This window comes from Tamandua tetradactyla, chromosome 7, assembly GCF_023851605.1.
Source record: "Tamandua tetradactyla isolate mTamTet1 chromosome 7, mTamTet1.pri, whole genome shotgun sequence".
Taxonomy (NCBI): domain Eukaryota; kingdom Metazoa; phylum Chordata; class Mammalia; order Pilosa; family Myrmecophagidae; genus Tamandua; species Tamandua tetradactyla.
The window spans coordinates 142372378-142378159 of record NC_135333.1 but is presented as its reverse complement, the minus strand read 5'-3'; the positions used below and the strand labels follow the sequence as shown (position 1 = coordinate 142378159).

General features: G+C 33.7%; 1 pseudogene; it reads left to right on the top strand.

Annotated features, from left to right (window-relative positions):
- Window positions 1-4219: 4219 nt before the first annotated feature.
- Window positions 4220-5413, top strand: LOC143690201 (OCIA domain-containing protein 1 pseudogene; annotated as a pseudogene).
- The last annotated feature ends 369 nt before the right edge of the window (window positions 5414-5782 follow it).

Sequence of the window (5782 nt, the reverse complement as noted above, 5' to 3'; positions counted from 1 at the left end):
AGTGCATCCTTCCTTTACCCTTCCTGAATATGTCACCCTCCAATGGTTTCTTTAGGTAACATACTACACTTCCATACTCAAAGGGGAAAAAAAAATAATCATTGTGTCCTCTGTCTAGTGACAACCCTGTCTCTTCTCTTCAAAGCCAACATACTTCAAAGGATATTCTATATAAGCTATTCACTGCCCTTCTTCACTTCAACTTCTACCCATTTCACTTTGGCAACTGCTTCCATCATTGAATCTGCTTTTATGAATATTACTATAGATATTATGCTGCTAAAGTGAATAGATTCCTTTGTTTTCTTTTCTTTATGCAAAATTAGGACACCATCACTGTATATATATGTATGTATGTTTTTGTTTTTTTTTTGGCTAACCTTGAAAAGACTCTTTTAGACTGCCTTTTTTCATGCCTGTCTTCTGGATCTTGTTTTAGCTCTCTGACTTTTCCTTCTCAAAATGATCACATTAAGTTTGCCCCTGACTTGCCCTTAATTTTGAGTGACCTCACCACCTGATCCTTTTCCATCTTCTCTATATGTTTTACTTGGGAAAACCATCTAATCCTAAGACTTCAACTTCCACACACACTATCCCCTAAGTTCCAATGCTCACTTGAACTTCTTTGCTGGATTTCCAGATGGGTAAACTACAGACATATCTAATTCGACATGATGAAATTTAAATGTAGTAACTTTCTCCCCAAAGTATTCTTCTTTTCATATACCCTTGTTTAGAGACTATAATGACTTTACTCTCATTCACAACCCATGTCTCTTACATGACAGAATTTCATCAACTCTACCATATCCTGACCTCCTGCTGTACTTGTCCAATCTTCCCCACGGTCACCACCATTCCTTTTGGTTACAATGACATCATGCCTTATCTATATTGAGATATTAGTATGCTAGAAATAAAATTCAAATGATAAGATGTGTCTAAAAGACCCTTTAAAATCCTCCCCTTGATAATTAATCAGTTGATGTCACCATGCTGTCTACATCCCCACATGACACTGTCAAGAGCCCTCTGAATATTCCTCTGATTTTGCATCACTGTCATTGCTCCTACTGCTCTTTCCATGAACCCAATCTTCCTCCAATACCCACCTGGAGAATGGTTATATCTGTGGACGCAAGTTAAAATTTTGGACTTTAATGGAAGTTTCCCTTATACAATTCTCCCAAATTAGAATGTGTTGCTTCTTTCTTTGAGCATTTATTATATTCCAGACAGTGTATTATCATAAAATCTATACTACATTACTACTCAGATTTCATCATATTTGAAAAATAAGAACATTTCTACCTCATAGAATTGGTATGGGTATTAACTGAAACAATGCAGAAAAAAAAAGAGAAAGTATAATAAAACTCAGGATGCTCTAAAGAAGACATTACTGAAAGATACAAGAAGTAGTGGGGGTGGAGGTAGAAATGAGCCAAGAACTTGAAAATACTTAGTTAATTCTGGAAGTTCTTTTCTTACTCTGGCATAAAAAGAATAGGAAATTATGGGCAGTTAGGCTTCAAATTTTTGAAAAGTTTATTGTTACTATAATAATCAAATGTCTAGAGCTATATAATTATAATTGATGAAAACTATAATAGAAATATGAGCATTTACAGAAATGAGGTCTCTGAAACGAATAGAGGTAATAATACTAAAGAGATGTAACTCAGTAATTGGATCCAACCCTCATTTTTTGCAAAAATTCTGATACCTAAGAAGAGTAACTCATTTATAACAGTGTTTGTATAAGTATCCTCTCATCCTGTTTGGGTGTATTGTAAATGTTTGTAAGTCTGATATTCTGTAAGAAGTTCCTAAGTCAAATTTTATTGCAATTAATATCTTCTATCCTGAGAATGCCTTCATAAATACATTGAATAGGAGATTAAATGGAACCTTTTGTAAGGGCACAGGGTCTGCAGTCAGAGTAAATGACAAACTGAACTTTACAGATCACTAATTCTGGGAAATTGAGATAGCCATTCCACCTCTCTGGGCATTTTGTTAATTTTATTTAATAAGGGTACCTTCATCAGTAGATGTCTAAATAAATTAATCATGGTTAGATCACACAAGGGAACCTGGCACATATTAAACATTCTGTAAATAATCATGCATTCAACAACTGTAGTTTTGTGTTTGTGCTTTGATTTTCTTTTCATTTGTCTGGTTTTTTAATATAATATATTATGTACCATTCTAGATACTAGAGAGCTTATTTTATATTCTCAAATATTTCTTAGTTTGAAACTTGAAAATTTTATATTAAGATAACAACTGACCTAAAATCTCAAATGCCCATACTATTTCAGATAAATCCCGACACGTAAACACATGGTTTATACCTTGTGAATTCTAAAGCAGGCTGAAATGTTACTATTTATACTATTATCACAAAAGCTTTTTGATAAAAATTTTTGAGCCAACCAAAGTGAATAAAAGAATATGCTTAAATAACTCCAAATAAATGTCATAGCAATATAAATATAATATTAATAATATATGAATCATAAAATGTTAAAATTAGATTATAGTTTGGACAAAAAAATAAATATTTTCTCATACATCTTAGTTACTTTCAAAATAATCTCCAGATAAATGATTCTTTCTTATGTTTCTATTCTTTTTCTTTAATTCAATATATATATACATATTTATGATTATACAGAGCATAAATCAACAGATATTTGTACTTTTAGATATTATAAACCAAAATCCAATACTGTGTTAATCTTGGATTACTGGTAGGAATTTTTTCTAATTTTAGATATGCGTTATGGCTGTAATTGGAAGGAATAATTTTTACCCAGTAATTAAGAATTTGCATGTGTCATCCTGAATAAACTCTGCATAGTGTTAAATTTTTAATCAGTAGTAACAGAAAATAGTTTATATTCAATATTTAAAATATTGTTCTGTACTTCTTTATTATTCTTTATTCAGAAGCACCATTTTAAGAAAATATGGCTAAATTTTCAATATTGTCTTATAGATTTTTTTCTCCATAAACAAAATAGGGCCCACTAACAAACAAAATCGTCTGTGAAAGTACATTAAAAAAGAAAAAAAATCCATAGCTGAGCTCTAATAAAACACAATAAAATGCAGGATTCCTAAGAGCTGTTAGAAACATTTCAACTGCATTGACTATTAGACTCAATTTTCTAAGTCACTTAGAAGGAATTTTTCTATCACTAAAGTTAAAAGTCACAACTTAATTTATTGTATTTATTACTTGGCTTTTGTTGCCTGTCATTATATGAACAATAGAATATACCTGATTCTCTTTTCCTTCCACTGGTGTAATATCTTCACATATTTTAATACAAAAATACAATAAAAATGGTTTCTGTGTGACTATCTCTCCTTTGCATTTGACTAATATTGTGTGCTGACAGAATGCAAAGATGAGCATGGTACATATGTATACTTGGTTGGGGAGAGAACTTAACCAAAAATATATATGTTAACATATGTTAATTAAGAAAGTATTAATCTTTCTGACTAAAGAGCTCAAGGAAAGTTACATGTTGGAAGAGGTATTTAGTGGTTTACCATTGAGTCAAGTGGACAGCTAGAGAGAGTAGTGGGGCCATTTAAGTAGGGATAATTTGTGTACCAGGATAGAGGGAAGAAATTGTGGAGCATGTTGAGTGAGAGAAGGTAATGCTTATATATGGAATGTGTATATGAGAAATGAAAAGTGGGATTGGAAGAGTAAATTAAGACCAGATAAGGAGCATTAGAACAACACACTAATGAGTTTGGGTATAATTTGGGAGGTAGTGGGAGCTTGTCTTAGTTTGTCTGTGCTACCACCACAAGTACCAAAAACTGTTTTTGACTTAAAAACAGGAATTTATTATCTCATGGTTTTAGAGGCTAGAAGTCTTGCTTCCTCTCACAGCTGGTAATGATTTAATGCTGTCCTGTTCCAATTTTTAGGGTTACTTGCCTTGTATATCTGTTTCTGTCACATGGCAATGGCCTCTCTTTCTCTCTCTCTCTCTTTCTTTCTTTTTTTTTTTTTTTTTTTGCTACTGTGACTTCTGGGTCATCTTTATAAAGCCTTCAATTAATCTGAATTAAAATTTATCTTCATTCAGTTGGGTCAACCTCAGCTAAAAGTAATTATCTTCAAGAGTTCCTATGTCCAATGAGTTCTCCATTGTAATGAGGATTAAGATTAAGGAGAGGCCTGCGTAGTCGTTTACTGCCACTCCTCCCCGCTTTTTCGCGCCTCCGGGTTTCCGCGCCCTTTTACCCTTTCCTATCCACTTTTGGGTCGCGTCTGGGCCCTCGGTGTCGGATCGCCGGGAGTGAGGAAAGATGAATGGGAGGGCTGATTTTCAAGAACCGAATGCAGAAGTTCCAAGACCAATTCCCCATATAGGGGCTGATTATATTCCAACTGAGGAAGAAAGAAGGGTCTTCGCAGAATGTAATGAAGAAAGCTTCTGGTTCAGATCTGTGCCTTTGGCTGCAACAAGTATGTTGATTACTCAAGGATTAATTAGTAAAGGGATCCTCTCAAGTCATCCCAAATATGGCTCTATCCCTAAACTTATATTTGCTTGTATCATGGGATACTTTGCTGGAAAGCTTTCTTATGTGAAAACCTGCCAAGAGAAGTTTAAGAATCTGGAGAATTCCCCTCTTGGAGAAGCTTTACGATCAGGACAGACACGACGATCTTCACCACCTGGGCACTATTCTCAAAAGTCAAAATATGACTCAAGTGTGAGTGGTGGTTCATCTTTTGTGACATCCCCAGCAGCAGACAACATAGAAAAAGAGATGCTTCCTCATTATGAGCCAATTCCATTCAGTTCTTCCATGAATGAATCTGCTCCCACTGGTATTACTGATCATATTGCCCAAGGACCTGATCCCAAGCTTGAAGGAAGTCCTAAAAGAAAAAGTGTTACATATGAGGAATTAAGGAATAAGAACAGAGAGTCATATGAAGTAACTTTAACACAAAAGACTGATCCCTCAGTCAGGCCTATACAGGAAAGAATGCCAAAGAAAGAAGTCAAAGTAAACAAATATGGAGATACTTGGGATGAGTGAAGCATTGCATCATTGGACCTACTGAAGGAGTTTCAATATCCAACTTCATCTAGGTGGTCATGAATATTTGCATGATTTGTGTTCAGCAAAAGTCTTCAAAAACACATTTAAAACTAAAACCTGGGTTTTTGTGGTTTGGCTTTTGATGTTTTTAAAAACACAGATTTCTGTGTTTGTGTAATATTGTGATAATATACTCATTTTGGGGAACTATATGAATGATGGTGTTATATCACAATAATATTTAGTTTTGTGAAATTGTTTTAAACATTACAGGACAAGGATATTCTCATAAAACTCTCAGATTGTAATGCTCTAGAATCAGCCTATATGAAAATATGATATTTGCATGTTGAATTGGGGTGGGGGGAGCAAGTATAATTTTAAGTGTTAAGCATCACATCAAAAAATTATAAAAAGGCTTTCTCCAGTGCGGGAAAAAAAAAAAAAGATTAAGGAGATGTCTAAAGTAGGTTTATAATTCAATGTGCCAGAGAATCTATGTTATATTTTGTGCAGGGAAGTGAAATGACCAAAAGAAAACAAATAAACAAGCACACGGAAATGTATCACCAAAACTTGGAATTGGGAATATTGGTATTTTAGTTCTAACTGTGTAAATTGCAGAAAATGTGTTTCACTATTCTCATCTGTAAATTCTTTTTCCAAGTGGGTGTGAAAATTTAATGAA